Source organism: Elephas maximus, chromosome 10 (genome assembly GCF_024166365.1).
Source record: "Elephas maximus indicus isolate mEleMax1 chromosome 10, mEleMax1 primary haplotype, whole genome shotgun sequence".
NCBI classification, from domain to species: domain Eukaryota; kingdom Metazoa; phylum Chordata; class Mammalia; order Proboscidea; family Elephantidae; genus Elephas; species Elephas maximus.
In genome coordinates this window covers 50999685-51021306 of record NC_064828.1, presented here as the reverse complement: position 1 = coordinate 51021306, position 21622 = coordinate 50999685, and the positions used below count along the sequence as shown (strand labels likewise).

General features: G+C 36.6%; 1 pseudogene; it reads right to left on the bottom strand.

The window, feature by feature from the left end:
* Positions 1 to 15944: 15944 nt before the first annotated feature.
* Positions 15945 to 16468, bottom strand: LOC126083681 (general transcription factor IIH subunit 3-like; annotated as a pseudogene).
* Positions 16469 to 21622: the final 5154 nt, after the last annotated feature.

The window sequence follows — 21622 nt, the reverse complement described above, 5'->3', positions numbered from 1 at the left end:
AAACTCTGTGGAGCAGTTCTACCTCTACCCTATAGGATCGCTATGAATCAGAATTGACTCTGTGGAAATGGGTTTGAGTTTTTATTTGATAATAGTCCATCTAAAGCTGATGTGACATCAGAATACCATTTTCTAATACAATTTGTCAATCAAGAAGTTCTGAGTTTTCTCTCCCAAAAATATCATTTGTGTAGGTTATGATACTAGAAAAAAAGTCAACAAAAAGGATAAGGATCAAAGAATTAAGTTAGCTAAAGAAAAATGATGAATCTGTGAAACATCTCACAACATGGATGAATCTGGAGGGCATTGTACTGGGTAAAATAAATCAATCACAAAAAGACAAATATTGTATGAGACCACTATTATAAGAACTCATGAAAAGGGTTACACACAGAAAGAAATAATCTAGTCAGGGAAAAGCACTAACTAGGCAATGGATAAGTGGTAACTTTGGTGAAGGTAAGGCAGTACACAATATTGGGGAAGTCAGCACAACTTGACCAAGGCAAGGTCATGGAAGCTCCATAGACACATCCAAACTCTGAGGGACCGAATCCCTAGGCTGAGGGCTGGGGACCATGGTCTTGGGGGACATCTAGCACAGCTGGCATAACATAGCCTATAAAGAAAATATTCTACACCCTACTTTGATGAGTAGTGTTTAGGGTCTTGAAAGCTTGTGGGTCGCCATCTAAGATACTCCACTGGTCCCACTCCTTCTGGACCAAAGGACTAATGGACCACAAATACCATAGCCTCCACCAGACTGAGTCCAGCACAAATAGATAGTTTCCAGCTACCACCACCGACTGCTCTGACAGTGACCACAGTAGAGGGTCCTGGACAGAGCTGGAGAACAATGTAGAACAAAATTCTAACTCACAAAAAAAGACCAGACTTACTGGTCTGACAGATATTGGGGAAACCCTGAGAGTACAGCTTCTGGATATCCTCTTACCTCAGTACTGAAGTCATTCCTGAGGTTTACCCTTCAGCCAAAGATTAGACAGACCCATAAAACAAAACAAGATTAAATGGGCATACCATCCCAGGGGCAAGGACTACAAGGCAGGAGGGGACAGGAAAGCTGGTAATGGGGAACCCAAGGTCGAGAAGGGGAGAGTGTTGACATGTTGTGTGGTTGGCGGCTAATGTCACAAAACAATAGGTGTATTAATTGTTTAATGAAAAACTAATTTGCTCTGTAAACCTTCATCTAAAGTACAATTAAAAAAAAAAGAAGAAAAAGGCTGTTAAAAAAAAAAAAAATGAAGTTAGCTAGTCCTGTCCTTGGGATTTTTCCTTGAATCTCATTCTAGTTCCTAGAATCTTTTTCTATTTGTTCATTGTGTCACTGGTATTAAAGTGTACAGTGGTGGTTAGAAGAAGCTACTGGTGATTTAGCTACTGTGCTATAATCTATACTAATAATTACCTCTATTTATGGGAGATTCTTTAGGTCAGGAATCAAGTATTATTTACCTCGGTATCTTAAGCTCTTAGCATTTTAATTAATGGAATAATTATGAGTGAGCTATATTTTTCTAAAAATAGAAGCAAAATAGGTATTAAAGAGAAAATTTATAGTATTCATAATGTATTTCTGACCTGTGATGTATGAAAAAAATAAAACTCATCTTTTTAAAATTGGAGTCATGCCATCCTTATTGTTTTTCCCCTCTCACTTCCCTGGAATGGGGTGATTCTAATAATAATAACATATACCATATATTGCATGCTTATTAGGGTTTAAGAACTGTGACATATACTTTATATTAATGACATTATTATTAAATATATAATAATAATAATAGGAATGCTGTTGTTATTGTTAGGTGCTGTCAAGTCAATTTTGTCATAGCGACTCAATGTGGCAGAGTTGAACTGCCCCATAGAGTTTTCTTGGCTGTAATTTTTACATGAGTAGATTGCCAGATCTTTTTTCCTGTGAAACTTCTGGGAGGGTTCCAACTGCCAACTTTTAGATTAACAGCCAAATCCTTAACCATTGTGCTACCAGGGCTTCTAATAATAACAATAACTAATATTTACTATACTAATAAGTACAACCAGAATGTTCCTTAGAAATGAGGATGGCAAGACTGTCTCACTTACTTTGGACATGTTATCAGGCAGGACCAATACCTGGAGAAGGATATCATGCTTGGTAAAGTAGAGGGTCAGTGAAAAAGAGGAAGGTCCTCAACAAGGTAGATTGACTCAATGGCTGCAATAATGGGCTCAGACATAGCAACGATTGTGAGAATGGTGCACAACTGGGCAGCGTTTCATTCTGCTGTATGCAGGGTCGCTTTGAGTTGGAACCAACTCCATGGCACCTAACAACAACACAATATTTACTGAACAATTGCTACATGCCAGGAACTATTCTAGGTGTTTTGTATGTAATAATTGCTTAAACCATAAAAAAAACAAATCCAAACCCCTTGCTGTCAAGCCAATTCTGACTCATAGCAACCCTACATGACGGAATAGAACTGCCCCACAGGGTTTCCGAGGTTGTAATCTTTATGGAAGCAGACTGCCATATCTTTCTGCCATGGTACAGGAGGGGGGTTTGCTTTTGGTTAGCAGCCGAGCACTTAACCACTGCAGCACGAGGGCTTGCTTAAATCGTATCAGCCCCAAGCTGCAGATGAAGAAACTAAGGCACAGAGGGGCAGGCATGGAGTCAAGATCACTCGGCTGATAGGTGTGGAGTCAGCTGTCTAATTTAGGTTTAAGTGCTGGCTTTTAATCCCTTTGAAGTGCTGTTTGCTGTGTGCTGTACCACCTCAGCGTCTGCCGCTGACCCTTCTGATCCCTTTGAGGTGCCGTTTCCTGTGTGCTGTACCACCTCAGCGTCTGCCACTGACCCTTCTGATCCCTTTGAGGTGCCGTTTCCTGTGTGCTGTACCACCTCAGCGTCTGCCACTGACCCTTCTGATCCCTTTGAGGTGCCGTTTCCTGTGTGTTGTACCACCTCAGCGTCTGCCACTGACCCTTCTGATCCCTTTGAGGTGCCGTTTCCTGTGTGCTGTACCACCTCAGCATCTGCCACTGACCTTTTTGATCCCTTCGTGCAAATTAGAAACAGGCGCATCTTCCTCAATTAAAAGGAATCCACAATCATAACAAATATTATAAATGTAAAACCAATCTGTAGGATTATGCAAATTGAATTATTAAACATAAAATAGATGTTTGAATTTTTAATCAATAATTGGAAAAACAAACAAACAAACTGAACTGCCGTCGAGCCAATTCCAACTCATAGTGACCCTATAGGACAGAGTAGAACTGCCCCACAGAGTTTCCAAGAAGTTCCTGGTGAATTCAAACTGCCGACCTTTTGGTCAGCAGCCATAGCTCTTAACTGCTATGCCACCAGGGTTTCCATTTGGAAAAATAGCCACTGGAATATAAAATTTGTTTCCAAATACACAGTTTGATTTCATGGAAATTAAATGACTTATTTCATAAGCTTACATTCTCCAGGTTCTCCTTTTCTATAGAAAAGGTTCCTAGATTTGACATTCTTTTTTGTGAAATTTTGGGGCTTAAGGAGTTAAGAAATTTTAATTTATCAATACGGAGCCCTGATGGTGCTGTGGTTAAGAGCTTGGCTGCTAACCAAGGGGTCAGCATTTCAAATCCACCAGCAGCTCCTTGGAAAGCCTATGGGGCTGTTCTCTGTCCTACAGGGTCGCTGAGTCAGGGTCAACTCAACGGCAATGGGTTTGGTGTTGGGTTTGGTGATCAATACTGGCAAAGTTAAATATGTCCTGAGAGCTATAAAAGTATTTGGAAATGTGTCTGGCAATTGTTGAAAATGTAGTATAATATTTTAATGGGAAATAAACTGATTTTTCAAAAATAATTTAAAATTGTTTATATCATAACCATAACATGTTCCTTACTATGGTCACCAGTCAATATAAACTAAGTTTTTACCAAGCTGCAGTAATTCACATTCATCATAATTTTTCAAATTACATGTTCTCTGGAGCAGTGCTTTGCAAACTATAGTATGCATTCACATGATCTGGAGACCTTGTTAAGATTCAGATTCTAATTCAGTGGGTCTGGTTTAGGAAACCCTGGTGGTGTAGTGGCTAAGTGCTATGGCCAAAGGTCGGCATTTCAAATCCACCAGGCGCTCCTTGGAAACTCTTTGGGGCAATTCTACCCCGTCCCATAGGGTCGCTATGAGTCAGGATGGACTCGATGGCGATGGCTTTGGCTTTTTGGTAGGGCCTGAGAGTGTATTTATAACAATACCCCAGATAAGTAGTGATATTGCTAGTCCATGGACTACACTTTGAGTAGCAAACACCCAGAGCACTGAAAAGGACATGATATTCTTTCATTATCATAAGACTTTTCTTTATAGACAGTATTAAATTCAATAGATTTTGAAATTTAGCTTTGGATCATAGCTGGGCTGATAGTGAGATTAACAGTTCAATTACATCTTCTTCATCCTTTTTCTGGTGATTCAATATTGGGGAAGTTGGTGTCAGAGCTGAGAAGCTTTGTAACTGGTTCAGCATCAATAATACAGTTTTAGTAAACAGCATTGCTTCACGTTTCTTTAAGGAATTTCTTATCTCTTTAAGGGCACTGTTAATTGATTTTGGTGCCTGTATATTTGCATATAACATTAAATAATATGTATGTGACAGGGGCTGCAATATTTAAACAGCAGTTAATTTTTATACTGTCAGAATTTACACAACAAAACGATCAATTGCCACAGTAAGAGGACGATCACACAGTAATCCCTAATTTATGTCTAAGTAGTACTTACTTTGTGGATTATTAATGGGAAATAAATATTTGTTGTTACATAGTGATTTACATCATCATGAAAGTATTTCTAGATTTAAATTAAGAACTCAGCAATACTATTCCAGTGCAGTAAACAAACAGCAAACGATACAGCATAAGAGGTAACCTAACAGCAACAGAGGACTATTTTGCTTCTATTTTCAGAAACTTACCTTTCAGTTCAATAGTCAGAAATGTAATTCTGTGTTTACAAACACAGGTTATTTCAGATGTTTCATCAGCAAGTCCGTTTGATTATCATACTTGATTGTCTCTTGTCAGGGAACAGTTGCAACGTATTGATTTTGTTAGAACAAGATTCAGCGCTGCTATCTACTATAAAATTGTTATAACAAGTAGACAGATTGTCCGTTTTTGGAGTTAAAGTTACAATAAAATTATCTTACAGCATTCCAAGAGAATAAAGCTGCCTGTGACGTGAATGTTGCCTCTTGAATACAGAGCCCTTACGGTGCATAAATGAACAACCCTACGTGGCAGTCCTGACTATTTCTCTTAGCATGTTTCATCCCGCGGCTGTTTCTCCAGGTGCCCCATATTGGAGACTGCAGTTGTGCTGGTTTTGTCTCTCCCAGAATCTTCATCCTCCAAATTAACCCCAAGAGGACAGTTGTAGAGAACTAGGACACTTGAAGTTTAATGCAGTTACTACAAGCAGCAGTGATGAAGATTCATTTAGGTTTCTATGTGGAGGCCTGCTGGAGGGGGAGCTGTTATTTGTAGGTCCTCCATCCACTGAAGTTTTTAGGCTAGCTCTTGAGCAGACAGAAGGAGGATGCACGAATGTACTATCATGGTAGTCTTTGCATTTAACAACTAATTCATTGGTGGTAGAAAGGGGCCTGTGTCTGAGACTCAATAGATTTATCCAAACTCAGGAGCAGGCTCTACTACGACCAAGCGTTCAGTACAAAGGAACTCAGACATACTAGAGTTCTTCCCTGACCAAGGGCCATATTCCCTTAATGTGTGGGCCATATTCTATCTTGACTAGAATAGTAAACTAGTTACCTTGTCTAGAAATGCAAGTGTGTGATACAAATGTCATGTTTGGAAGACACCTGTGGAATCAGGTATTCCAACTTCCTCTCCAATGCAGGGATTTCCTTTCTGGCTTCTTTTATCACCTAGTTAGTTTTCTTCTTAGGGTTTCCGGTGGTAGTCTGCTCAGTAAACTATTTCGTTTTAGCCTGTTTCGGGAGCTTAGCTCTAATAATTGTAAGAGTTTCCATGTAGTAGGCTCTCTTATTCATCAATTAATTATTAGTCTCTTATAACTTCATTTATTCACATTATTTTTTTCTGGAGCAACACAGACTTCTATCTTCTTCAAGAATGTTTATTGAAGCTGAATTTAAAGTCCACATGTAGGCGTAAAGAAATCTATAGAGGAAGAATACAGGATTACAGTATTTCAGAATTGGAGGAAATCATATACTAATTTGTATTTGATTTTTTTCATTTTTCCCTCCCCCATAGATGTTTAAGCATAGTAATTTCCCATACTTATTTAAAATATCAAAAGAAAATCCTTGTTAGCACGTGAAATAAGAGCTGAATTGCTATCAAAATACCACCAAAAAAAAAAAAAGTGCTCTATAGAAAGTAACTGATTATATAGAAATATTCAAGGTCATAGGTCATTTTGTCTAATTAGCAGCCAAGGCAATCAATATGTGCCAAACGCAGTGGGTGCTCATGGAAATAATTAAGCTAATTGTCTTTAGGGAATCCATGTTGTAGCTTTCTTTTCCAATTTGCCATGCTCTGTCCGAGGCTGCCTTTCCCTCTCTTCTTTCTAGTTCTTTTTATGTTTTCGCTTAAGATCTATAAAAATCCAGTCAGAATTAAAAAATTGGAAGTATTTTCATGGGAACTCTATCATTTCTTCTTCTCTTTTAACCAGGCCTCCTTTTTTTTTTTTCTTCATGAAAGATTTGGGTTCAGCTTGAATAAATCATGATAATTATAGTTCTACTAGCATGCTAAGAAGAGCAAAATGAGGGTGCACGCTGGCCGGACAGTTTTGATGGAAACTGCATGTGCGTGGGCCATGTGTGCTGAAGACTCCTGTAGGCTGGGTGAATGTTTGATAAATTTGGGCTCGCCACTCCCCTCAATTATTCTTGGTGGAGAGGATCATCGGCAGAGAGCGTACATGAAAGGGCTAATCCACTTGACTGATGGCCAATCCAACAGCCCATGCGGATGTGCTTAGAGCATTCTTTCCAGAGGCACACATAGATATCAAGGCTTATTTATCTTTGCCTTTTTTAACAAAATATTAGGCCTGAGGCATTACTTAACATCTTTCCCCCAAAAGCTTTGCCTACCTCTCAAACACATAATCTAGAATAATTCTTACGAGATACTTAGTAGGAAAGTTGAAATCATAGTGAAAGGAAATCCTCATGGTTCTCTTTTTTCTTTGATTCCTCCTCATTCAGCTGTCTTATGCCTCTAGATCGCAGAACGTACCTAGGGCAGAAAAATCAACAAATATTAAGTTAATGCCTGTGGAGCCTTCTGGCAAGGGAATGATCAAGTCTAAGAATCTCTACCTTCTAGTACGTTAGCATCTAATTGTGGGAGGAAGGATGAGAGGATCATGTGCAAAACCATTCAGGTTCAATGTGTTCTAGAAAGGCTAAAAAAAGAAAAGGGGAAGGTGGGGAATGAAGAGGTGCTTACACAAAAGAAAGTTTTACAAGCATTACAATATATTTAGAATAGTCCCAATTTTAAATATCATGTCTCACTAACTCCACAAATGATCTAAGTGTGGAGCCTCCTTTATCACGTACCTTCCATCCGAGGGTTTCCAGTGATGGGCTGCTCAATAGCCCATTTCATTTCAGCCCACTTCAGGAACCCAGGTCTAACTATTATAAATATTCTCCGCATAGTAGAATCTTAACCCCTGGGATCTGCTTCTAAGACAATCAGCCACTGAAAATCCTATGAAACGCAGTTCTACTCTGGTACACATGAGTTGGAATCACTATGAGTTGGAATCAACTCCATGGCAGTTAAACAAAAAATTATCAGTTAATCATTTGGCTCTTGTAACTTCATTTAGTCGTATTATTTCTCTGGAGCAGCACAGACATTGATACTCCTTAAGCATGTTTATCAAAGCTGATAAATGCTAGTTTTTTGACCTCCAAACTGTATTTTTCAGCTGTTACGATTTATAATTCAGAAATTTTGGCACAGTGCTTAGGAACTACAGCTGTTAACCAAAAGGTCAGCTGTTCAAATCCACTAGCTGCTCCTTGGAAACCCTATGGGGCAGTTCTACACTGTCCTGTAGGGTTGTTAAGAGTCTTGGAATCGACTCGATGGCAACGGATTTGGTTTTTTGATATTAGTTCAGAGGACAGACTAGATGCTAGATTTGACTTCCATACCAACTTGAGTGTAACCCTGGACAATTCTCTTAAATTCTTTATCCCTTGGCTTCCTAATCTGTCAAAGGCACAAGAGGAGCCGGTTTATCACTGAAGTACTCTGGGGCTCTAAAACGCAAGGATTCTGATATTTAGGTGTAGGTTAAAACTCTTCGACCTTAGAGATTTCCTAAGATGTCTGCCCCAGGTGCTGCCAAATCTCGGAAGTGCAGTTTTTTCTTAAAATACTTTTTAATTAGAGAAGTAGTATGTGTGAATTGCAGAAAATAAGGAAACACAAATGAGTGAAACAAGACTCAACTGCCGGAACAACTAATGGTGTGCTTTCCCTTCTACCCCAGTTCAGCCCATGTGAGAATACTAGAGTGAGATGTGACCTTGTACTGAGGGTTATCACCACACACTTCCCGCTATCCTGGTGTCCTGGTTGCTGTCTGACCAATGAGGGATCTAGTTCCAGAATCACATCCTATGGACCTACTTTCTAGGGCCATTTATTTTGGTTTCATTAATTTTCTTGAGTATTTTTTTTGTTTTCTAATTAACTGATTTCTGCTTTTATCTTTCTTATAGCCTTCCTTCTGCTTACTTTGGGTTTAATTTGCTCTTCTTTTTGTGTTTCTTAATGTGAAAGCTTAAATCATGGACTTTAGATCTTTCTCCTTTTCTAATATAAGCACTTTTTTCCTTCCTCCAAACAATTTGTTAGATGTGTCCCACAATTTTAATATGTTGTATTTTTAAAATTATCATTCAGTTCAAGATATTTTCTAATTTTCCTTATGGTTTCTTTTTTGATCCATGGCTTATTCAGCAATCTGTTGGTTAATACTTGAAGATTTCCAGATACATATTTTACTCATTTCTAGTTCAATTCTATTGTGATCAGAGAAAATACCTTGCGTAATTTCAATCCTCTTAGATTTTATGGTAAAAAATATTTTCTACTTTGGCGAATGTCCTGTATGTACTTGAACAGAATGCTAATTTGTCATTTTGGGGTGAAGTTTTATATAAATGTCAAGTTAGTCAAGTTGATTTATAAAAAAACCCAAAAACCCAGGGGCGTTGAGTCGATACAGACTCATAGCGACCCTATAGGACAGAGTAGAACTGCCCCATAGAGTTTCCAAGGAGCGCCTGGTGGATTCGAACTGTTGGCCCTTTGGTTAGCAGCCGTGGCACTTAACCACTACGCCACCAGTGTTTCCAGTTGATTTATAGTGGTATTTAAATATGCGTCCTTACTGGTTTGTTGTCTACTAGTTCTACTAATTATTAAGAAAGCAGTATTAAAATCTCCAATTATAATTTCAGACTTACCTATTTTTCCTTGCAACACTATCAGTTTTTGCTTCATGTATTTTAAAATTCTGTTAATAGATATATACACATTTAGGAGTGTTATGTCCTTTTATTGAATTGAGTTCTATCATCACGAAAGGTACCTCTTCATCCCTGATAATATTTTCTTTTCTGAAGTCTGCTTTTTCTGATATTATATAGTCATGTCACCTTTCTTATGACTAATTTTTGCATGTTGTATCTTTTCCATTAATCCTTTAATTTTAACTTGTTGATGTTTTTATGTTTAAAGTGAATTTCTCATAGATATCATATAGTTGGGGCTTCATTTTCTATCCAGCTTGATAATATTTGCCTTTCGTTTTGAGTGTTTTGACTATTTGCATTTAATATAATTATTGATACGGCTGAATTAAAAACTACCAACTTACTACTTGTTTTCTATTTGTCTCATCTTCTCTTTGTTAATTTCCCTACTACTTTCTGTTGAATTGGTTGAGTGTTCTTTTTTTTTAGTGATGCCATTAAAAAAAAAAAAAATCAGCTTTTTAACTATGCCTCTTTGTTTTAATTTTATATTTTAGTGGTTGCTCTTGGGATTATAATACACATCTTAATTTATCACAATCTACTTTTGGATACTGTTATACCACCCAACCCTCTAGTATAAACCTTACAACAATATACTTCCATTTATTCCCTCCCATCTTTTGTATTATTATAGTCATACTTTCTACTTTTACATTGCCTATAAATCTCACAATCCAGTGTTTTTTTTTTTTTTCCACTTTGAAGTGTCAGTGATCTTTTAAAGAGATTTAAAAATGAGATAAAGTTTATTTATATTTATTTATATATTTGCCATTTCCGGCACTCTTTGTTCCTTTGTGTAGAATCAAATTTCCCTCTGTTTTATTCCTCTGCATACAGAATTTTCCTTAATATTTTTTTCAGGGCAGGTTTGCTAATGATAAATTCTGTCTTCTTTTATTTTTCTGAAAAAGCCTTTACCTTCATTTTTGGAAAGATATTTTTGCTGGCTAAGAAGTTCTGCGTGATGGGTTCTCCCCTCCCCCACCTTCTTGCAGTACTTTAATGATGTCTCTCCATGGTCTTCTGGCTTGAATAATTTTTGATAATTATGCCATCATTTCAATCCTTGTCCCTCTGTACATAATTAGTCTTTTTCCTCTCTGGCTGGTTTTAAGATTTTCTCTTTACCATTGGTGTACAGAAATTTCATTATGATACATTGGCATTGTTTTATGTTTCTTCTGATTGGAATTCATTAAACCTTGGATCTGTATTTTTTTCATCAAATTTTGAAGATACTAGGGCCATTTTATGAGTCAGAGTTGACTTGATGGCAATGGGGCTGGTTAATGGGGTAGGGCCATTGCTTATTAAAAAAATTATTTTCTGTTCACTGCCTCCCTTCTTGTACTCCAATTGCTTGTATGTTAGAATGTTTAATATTGTTCCACTGATCACGGATGTTATGTTTATTCTTTTCAGCAAATTTTTCTTTGTGTTTTTTATTTTAGATAGCTTCTATGGCTATGTCTTCAAATGCACTGATCTTTTCCTTTGCAATATCTAATAGGCTGTTCATTCCATGTAATGTATTTTACATTTCGGGTGTTATATTTTTCATCTTTAAAAGCTTGATTTGAGTCTTTTATATTTCATATCTCTCCCAGCATGCTCATATTTTTCTCTTCTTCTTAAATATGAATCATATGTAACATCCTTGTCTACTGGTTCTATCGTTTCTGTTTCTGAGACCATTTTTATTGATTGATATTTCCTTTTGTTATGTCATAAATTTCTGCTTTTTGCATAATTTTTGATTGGATGTTGGACTTTATGAATTGTACATTGTTGGTGCTGGACTTTTTTTTTTTTCCCTTTAATACTATTGGATTTCTTTTTAATGTGCAGTAAAGTTACTTTGTATCAGTTGGAATATTTTGAGGTTTGCTTTTAGTTTTGTGAGGGTGGGTCCAGAGCAGCCTTTAACCTATGTCTAATGTAGCCCCGCTACTTAGGTAACACCCTTTGGAAGATTTTACTCTATGACTCTTCCTTTACAAGATCTTTCTAGTTGGTGGGCACACAAACTATTCCCAGCCCTGTGTGTGCTTAGGAAATTGTCCTGACTATTCCTTTCCAGGAGGCTTTTCTCTACTTGTCCAGTTCTCTTTCACTAATGTATAGATTGGTCTTAGGCCACAGGCTTGAAATAGATCCCTCTGCTGATTTCTAGAGCTTTCTTTTCATATAGCTCACTTCTTTCCTGCACTCTGCCCTACAAATTCTAGCTATCTTGATCTTGCTGGGTGCTGATCTTTGTCTACCCAACTCAGCAAGATAGTGGGCTCTGTTTGGAGTTCCCTCCCCTACTGCAGCCTGGAAACTACCTACAGGCTATAAGCCTGGGCAATAGTAGGGCTCACTTTTTTCATTTCTCTTCTTTCTTGAACACTGTTCTGTCTTACATTTTGTCCAGTGTCTGAAATTTTTATTTCATATATTTTATCTTGTTTTCTAGGTTTTTTTTTTTTTTTTTTTAATGATGGGAAGGTAAATCTGTTACTCTTGACTGCTTGGAAAATCCCTATTGTTGTTTTTAGAAATATTTAGGTTCTAATAAAATTGTGCTGATTAGAGAACATACTCTATTCCTTCAGCCTTTTGAAATTGTTGAAGCTTGTTTTAGGGCTTTATGGCTTTTTTTTTCTTTGCTCTAACAATTATTGAAAAATTATGTTATGATTTACAGTATGATTATGAATTTATATATTTCTCTTTATATTTATCATTTTGCTTTTTATACTTAGAGTTTATGATATTAGAGTTATTAGGATAATATAAACAGATAATATGTAATATAAGCTATGTCTGAAAACATCTAGCCAAACATCAAATTTCTTAAATAAAACTTGGCTTCTGAGATGGAAGCAAAATAAATAAATAGAATTTTACATCAATAGAAGTTTTCATAAATTTTGTCATTCTACTTTGAAATCAAACAAGCTGTAATTCATCATATTCTTTTTACTCAATGCTAAAACCTAAAAGAACTTTTTAACAACTTCGAGGGCAAAAAGAATACTTCTTTTATTGTTAAATTTAAAAAGAAACTTCTTTTTAAATTTACAGAAATTTACATTTCAAAGCTTCTAGAGAAGAGTTCTGTAATATTAATATACTTTTCACTGACATGTAAACAATTATATCTGGGGATCACTATTAACTGTTAAAAGAGAGTTAATATTCTCTAGGAAATTCCCAGTAGGACTTAGGCATTAGTTTTTACAAGTCAGTTCTTGAGACAACTGTTATAAAGAAACACACCACTAGGCTACTACACTCACTTTCTTTGCTCATTTAAAATGAACTTTTGTAGTCACTCAGGGATGAACCTTTTTTGGGGGGGGGTCACATTGTCTAAACATATATGGATGCCAAGCAAGGAGTAGATATCTGCTTATATCTGAATACTTTCAAACTAGTGAATTGTTTTGTTTATATAATTATTGTCAAAGTTAACCTGTTGGCAATGTATACATTGTTTTTGCAAAATTGTGTTCAAATTATACACACATCTGTCACTTCATAAAAAGTGATTTCAATTTGACTAATATTCACTAAAACTATAATCAAACCCAAAAGCTCACTTTGGCAAATAATCATTCTGTCAAAATAATGAGTCACAATTTGTAATTTCTTCTTCATATCTGGTAAAAAACTAGCCAAGAAACAAAAACTAGACGTACTGAATGACTTTATTAAAAACAAACAAACAAACAAACAAAAACTACTCTATCAGAAAGATATGAGAATGCTGTTTTGGAAATATTTCTTCTAAGAAACTTGTTGTTGTTGTTGTTAGGTGCCATGGAGTTGGTTCGAACTCACAGCGACCCCATGAACAACAGAAGGAAACACTGCCTGGTCTTGCACCATACTCTCAACTGTTGCTACGTTTGAGCCCAATGTTGCAGCCACTGTGTCAATCCATCTCCTTGAGGGTTTCCACTGACCCTCTACTTTACCAAGTGTGATGTCCTTCTGCAGCAACTGCTTCCTCCTGATAACATGTCCAAAGTACGTGAGATGAAATCTCATCATCCTTGCTTCAAGGGAACATTCTGGCTGTACTTTTTCCAAGACAGATTTGTTCATTCTTCTGGCAGTCCATGGTATATTCAATATTCTTTGCCAACACCATAGTTCAAAGACATCAATTCTTCTTCAGCCTTCCTTGTTCATTGTCCACTTTTCCCATGCATATGAGGTGGCTGAAAAAACCATGGCTGGGGTCAAGTGCACCTTAGTCCTTAAAGTGACATCTTTGCTTTTTAACACTTTAAAGATGACTTTGCGGCGGATTTGCCAAATGCTATATATATCATTTGATTTCTTGACTGCTGCTTCCAGGGGGATTGATTGTGGATCCAAGTAAAATAAAATCCTTGACAGCTTCAATCTTTTTGCCATTTATCATGATGTTCCTTATTGCTACAGTCGTGAGGATTTTTTTTTTTCCTTATGTTGCGATGTAATCCATACTAAAGATGTGGTCTCTGATCTTCATCAGTATGCTTCAAATCCTCCTCATTTTCGCAAGCAGGGTTGTTCAACTGCATATCATGGGTTGTTGATGAGTCTTCCTCCAAACCTGATGCACTGCTCTTCTTCGTATAGGCCAGCTTCTTAGATTATTTGCTCAGCATACAGATAGAATAAGTATGATGACAGGATACAACATTGAAAAACACTTTCCTGATTTTAAACTACACAGTATCCCCTTGCTCTGTTTAAATGACTATCTCTTGTCCAACATACAAGTTCTCCATGAGCACAATTTGGTGTTCTGGAGTTCCCGTTCTTTGCAATGTTATTCATAATTTGTTATGATCCACATAATCAAATGCCTTTGCATAGTCAATAAAACACAGGTAAACATCTTTCTGGTATACTCTGCTTTCTGCAAAGGTCCATCTGACATCAGCAATGATATCCCTCATTCCACATCCTTTTCTGAATCCAGTTTGAATTTCTGGCAGTTCCCTGTCAATGTACTGCTGCAACCGCTTATGAAGTATCTTCAGCAAAATTTTACTTGTGTGTGATATTACTGATAACTGTTAGATAATTTCCACATTCTGTTGGATCACTTTTCCTTGGAATGGGCACAAATATGGATCTCTTCCCATCAGCTGGCCAGGTAGATGTCTTCCACATTTCTTGGCATAGGTATGAGTGAGCACCTCCTACACTGCACCTGTTTACTGAAACATCTCAGTGATATTGAGTCAATTTGTGGAGCCTTGTTTTTTTACCAATGTCTTCAGTGTAGCTTGGACTTCTTCCTTCACTACCATTGGTTCTTGATTGTACGCTACTTCCTGAAATTGTTGAACATCAAACATTTCTTTTTGGTACAGTGATTCTGTGTATTTCTTCCATCTTCTTCTGATGCTTCCTACATTGTTCAATATTTTGCCCATAAAAAAAAAATACCCACTGCCATCGAGTAAATTCTGACTCATAGCAACCCTATATTTTTACCCATAGACTCCTTCAAAATTGTAACTCGAGGCTTGGATTTTTAATTCAATTCTTTCAGTTTTAGAAACTCCAAGCATTTCTTCCCTTTTGGTTTTCTAACTCCAGGTCTTTGCACATTTCATTATAATACTTTGTCTTCTCGAGCAATCCTTTGAAATCTTCTGTACAGCTCTTTTACTTCATCATTTCTTCCATTTGCTTTAGCTGCTGTTTGTTCAAGAGCAAGTTTCAAAGTCTCTTCTGACACCCATTGTGGTCTTTTCTTTCTTTCCCATCTTTTTAATGCCCTTTTGCTTTTTTCATGTATTATGTACTGATGTTATCCCACAACTTGTCTGCTGTTCAGTCATTAGTATTCAATGTGTCAAATCTATTCTTGAGATAGTCTCTAAATTCAGGAGAGATATACTCAAGGTCGTACTTTGCTTCTTGTGGACTTGTTTTAATTTCCTTCAGCTTCAGCTTAAACTCTCATAGGAGCAATTGATGGTCTGTTCACAGTTGGCTCTGGTCTTGTTCTGACTGATGATATTGAGTTTCTCTATCATCTTTCCGTAGATATAGGCAATTCGATTCCTGTGTTTTCCATCCTTTCAAGTCCACATGTACTAAAAAAAAAAAACAGTTTGCTGTCGAGTCAATTTGTATTATTGCAAAAGGCATTTGTCTAAGAAACTAGTTACATTAAAAACAATTCTGTATAGTTTTTATATTGTTGCTTGTCAAAATCTTTCCTATGTGATTCCTTTGCTACAATTTCTACTGATAATCTGGAAGTTGGAAAGAACAAATATTTTATCATGACTCAGTCACTTTTAGTTTCTTTGATTTTAGAACAAGAGGCAGTGAAATTTTAAAGGCTGTCTCACGTATAATACAAATAGAGCTGAAATTGCCTAAGACTGACACACACAAAAAACACACATAACATATTTCAAGGATATTTTGATGACAGAAACAAGTAGCCTTGTAGTCAACGTAAATCAGTGGTGAAAAGTTTAATTGAGATCTTTGATCCTGATCAGGGAGAAAAACCCCGAGTAAATGTTGCAAACTAGAAAACACCTGAGGCACCTTTTTTGAGTCATTCCTTTTGTAATATCAAGTCTTTTGGAAGATGCCTGGATGAGGGTCTGAAACACAGTCATCAATCAAAGCATTTTGCTTTTACAAAGACCACATCCATGAAGTTTCTGGACTGTATCACAGTCCTCTGCTGTCTCAATTACCAATGTCCTTGATTTCATTTGCTGGTTATTTTCAACTTCCTTGACTCTTCTATGAATGTAACAAAGCACTTTGGTGAAGGAACTTTCCACCATTTTCTGTGTGTTGTCTCTTCATTCACTCTTTCTCATTAAATCTATAATCTCTTTAGCAATAACTTAATTTGCTGCTATTGCTAGCTCATATTTTCCATCTTTATTTACAGAAAGATTAAAATCAGGAGGAATATTACCAGAGTCTCATAAGAAGTCTCTATATCTGCCATTCTTTTCCAGCTTATAAGAAATGACTATCTTGAATGACATGCATAATATAGCAAATTTGTTGAAATGATTCATGAATAACTGGGACATTCCCAATATCATCAGAACATCTATGCATTAAAACACAGACACAGACACACATACACACAGGGACTCCTTGAATGCTTGCATTCCCCACCAAGTTGGTATGGTATTTGCTATGATAACTGGAGACCATAGTGGCCTTCGACTCTCAACAGTCAGTGGCCAGGCAAGTATCCCTAAGTCTTGTAGACCCACAATTTCTGGCCTCTGGACTTCTGATTGACTTTTAGTCATTAATTTTTAACCTATCTTTTAGTTGTAAGTGTTATACTTTTCCTATTCTTGATCCTTCACTTATCCTTGACTTATTAAAGTCTAATATTAATAGATAATTTGACTCTCCTCCTGGGTAATGCAAAGAACTTAGAACCCTTGACTCTATTTACATTGTACCCAACTTACATATTATTATCATTTTATACATTAAATGCTCATTGAGATTTACTTACATGTTTGCGGCTTTCTTTGTTCTTCATTCTTTTTGTATTTTTTGGTCTCTTGATCCTCTCCAGAAATTATTTTCCCTCTCCCGAAAACACCTGTTACAATTTCCATTAAGTGCAGGTGTCCTGGTAGTGAACTATTCCAATTTTTATTTAACTGAAAAATGTCTTTATTTTGCTGGTTATAAATTCTAGATTAGCAGTTACTTTCCTTCTGTTTTCCATTGTTACTGTTGAGAAGTCATTTGTAAGCCTACTGTTGCTCCTTGGAGGGCAAACTGCTCTGATTGCCATTAAAATATTCTTTGGTTTTCTGCAGTTTCATTATAACCTGTTTAGGTATGGATTTCATTTTAATTATTCTGGTTGGTATTTATTGAGAGTCCTACATCTGCCAGTGGATGTTTTTCATCTGTTTTGGAAAATTAATCCAAAGTCTCTATGAATATTCCCTCTCTCTTTTCCTTCTGGATACTTGAAAGTTCTTGTGGAAGTCTCTCTTTTTTTTCCCCCATTATTTTTGTGTTTTCACCTTTTTTGCTGCTATCTGCTTCATTCTGTAGTTTCTTCAGACCTGTTTTCAGTTCACTAATTGTTTCTTCAATTGTCCAATATGCTATTAAACCTGTCTTTTGAATTTAGTTTGTGGGTTTTTCAATTCTAGAGTTTCAATTTTCTAAGTCACTTTTTATAGTTTTCAATTCCCTGGTGAAATTTTGAACAGTTTACTTTTCTGCTCCTTGGAAATGGTAAAAGTATTTATTTTATCATGCCTAATAATGTCTGTGATCCTTTTGGTTATCTTTATTACTGCTGGATTTTGCTCATGGTATCTTTTTGTGTATCTGTGTGTACTGGATGTTGTGTTTAGAAATATGTGTAGAAATTATTTGAGGCCTAGAATGATATTCTTTCTTTAAAGAGGGGCAGTAGCAATATAAAACCCAAAATCATTGCCATTCACTTGATTCTGACTCATATTGACCATGTAGAACAGAGTAGAACTCCCCTACAGGGGTTTCTACGAGTTGGAATCAATTCGATGGCAATGGATTTGGGTTTTTGGATCAGGTTTCCAAAGATGTATACTTTACAGAGGGAGACTGCCACATCTTTCTCTTGTGGAGTGGCTGGTGAGTTCAAACTGATGACGTTTCAATTAGCAGCCTGGTGCTTAAACACTGCCACCAGGGCTCCTATAGGGCTCCTAGATCCCCTTAATCCAAGCTGATAGTTGGAGATTTTATGAGTTAGTTAGGTTACTCAAATCTAGGTTTCATTCGGGACAAAGGTTGATTTATTTCTGCCTCTCTAAAGAGGGGTTACTCCAGATGTAGCTGCTATTACCACTGCTCCAGGATGTAGCCCTTAGAGGTTCTAATTCATGGTGTGTGATAGTATACTATTTCCCTATTGGCAATAAGCACTCTTCCCCCTTCTCCTTAAGAAGCTGTTTAAAGCACTGTCACTTATTTCTTCCAGATCAGCAAATGCTCCCAGGGCAAAATCTTCTCCCAAATCCTGAATTTCCACCCCATCATTCCCCTATGTCTTGATATATCTTTGATTCTTTTAAGATGATTTTTAATGATATATTTTATCAAGTTTCTGTGTTGTGTTTATCCAGAAGGAGGTTTGGTTTGTTTTTGTTCGAATTACTTAGTCTTCCGTTATCCAGAACAGAAATCTTCTCATGCTGTTCATTCCATTTTCTAGCCTCTTTCTGTCTTTCTTTCTCTGTCTCTTTCATTTTTTAAAAAATAATTGGTAGAGTACTTTTTTTCAGAAGAGTGCACAGAAAGTAAACTTTCTGAATTCTTGTTCATCTAGTTTACTTTCACAATTCATTAGTAAGTTGGTTATGTATAAAATTATTGATTTAAAGTCATATTATCTCAGAATTCTGGAGGCATTATTCCACTGTTTTCAGCATTTATAGTTGCTGATGCAAAGACTAACGCCATTATGTTTTCTTTTTTTTATAATTTGTATTGTGCTTTAAGTTTTTTTTTTTTAAGTGAAAGTTTACAAATCAAGTCAGTCTCTCACACAAAAACCCGTATACACCTAGCTACACATTCCCAATTACTCTCCCCCCCCTTTTTTTTAATGAGACAACCTGCTCTCTCCCTCCACTCTCTCTTTTCGTGGCCTTTATGTTTTTGGTTCCTTTGTATGTATGGTTAAGTTTCCTGTTTCTTAGGAAAGTTAACACCAGAAAATTCCACTTAATATAAACTCATTTAAAATGGGGACCAGAACCTGAGCATAAACTGGGAAAAGTTTTAACTGAGACTTTGTCCTGAAAAAATAAATTATGAAGATAAACTTATTTTTTCTTATATTTAACAAAATTGACTTAAGGACAGTTTTTAAAATGACTCGCACCCACTGTCGTTAGGATACTTTTTTGGGATAAAAATAAGTGGTATCATGATATGACACCTTCCAACCTATATTTCATTTTCAAGCACAATAAAGATAGGAATTTCTACAAAAATAGTTCAAGACTTTCCCTAAGAGCCTATCTGAAAGCTTTTGGTTTTAAATGACCCTAGTTTGAACATCATTTCCTGTTATTTTACTGGTCTGTTTTTTCTCATCCATCCTTAACTAGCTTAACTCTGCTAATCCTCCTTTAGCAGTAGCTTTGTTGGTAACTCAACAAGTCACCAACACTTTCATCAAGCGTATGAAATCTAACGTCTTTTTCAAGATTTTCCATTTTAGTAAAAAAACCTACTCATCTTATGTATATATTATCATAAATTCATTAAAATTATTTATTTTCATCATATATTTATTACAAATTCAGTAAGACACTGACCAAAATAGATGGTGTTACGATTGGCAAGGACACATGTGAGTATGGCATGGGGATGGATGTTTGAGTCAGGACTAATTTTGTCAATGGTCAGCCCATTAATGAATATTTTAAAGGCATGCCTCTGTTTCTCCACTGTTATAAGAACTCAGATAATGAATACATCCAACATCAAGGAACTCATATAACTTGTTTCAACGTCCCCTTTCTGGAAGCTCTTAGGATATTCTCTTTATCTCTGGTAGGTTATAAACTTTCACGGGGTTGTTTCTCGGTATGGGTCTTTTTTACTCCTTCTGCTCAGCATTAACTCCTGTCAATTTGAAGCCAGGTGTCCTCAGTGCTGGGACATTTGCTTCTTTGTTTTTATGTTATCTGACAGTTAGATCCCATCTACTTGCTATCTTCTAGAGATTTTAACAAATTTCTGGTCTGCCAAGGCCTCTTTCTTTCCCCTTTTCAGTGTTGCTATGAGCTTACTATCTTCTGTATTTCTTTACTGTCGTTTTGTAGGAATTCTGGAGGAAGGGGCTGTAAACACCTACGTGCATAGTCTACCATGTGGAGCCAGAAGTTTCAGTATCATTTGTATTAGATGAATAATACTTTATTGAATGGAAATATCATAATTTCTTTAATTACATAACCAACTCCCTAGTACTAAACATTTAATTTGTTTATGGTTTCCCAAAATTATTTTTATAAAAAATGCTGATCATTAATTTTGATATTTCTGATTTTAAAATCTCGTTTCTCTGGATGTACATTAAAAAAAAACCAAAATACTATTGTGTGTTGAATAAATTTATGATCTACATCAAACAAAGATTCTATTCTTTTTGAATGTGATAACAATTTGAGGATCAATCGTTATCCAGAAACTGGCTCTTATGAGGGCCAAGGAGAGGGAAGATTTAATGTAAAGGGGTTTGACAGCCAATCCAGATAGGCATGAAAATGCAGAGATAGGCCCCCAATTTCCAGGACAATGAAAGGTGAATCCAAAGGAGAGAATTATGTAACTGCTGATATTGAGATAAGTGTATGCTAAAAGCAACCAAAGCTTTCTCTAGCATTAGGAGTAGGCTGTCATCCTCAAGAGTAGTAGAAACTGCAGCAAAGAGAGGCATTCTCTTTTAGGGCGAATTGAAACTGTAGGTCCATAAAAGGGGTTCTGTTAGGAAAGGTACACACTTAAATGAGATGGATCACTTTTTTACAGCTTTTTTCGCCATGGTCTTGTAACTCCCACCAAACGATTGGGTGCAACTATGCAAATAAAGTGCTTTTGGCCCACCAAAGGGATTGGAAAGCTTGCTAATAATGCAAATAAGGAGTGTGGCACCTTGTGGGGGTGGGACCATGCAAATAAGATGTCTGGAACCCTAATGAGGGGATTGGTTAGTTTTACCATCTGCTAGGCTTAAAAGGGAACCAATTCCAGAGTTGTGGGAGGAACCTCACTACTGCCAAGGAAGAAGAGCTAAGAGTGGAACACACCCTTTGGACCTGGGGTCCCTGTGCTGAGAACCTCCTAGACCCAGGAGACAGAGAGAGAGGAGTTGTAACACAGAAGACATCGAGAGATGGCAGTACAGCAGTAGCTAGAGTGATGGCAGTGCAAGATGGTGGGAA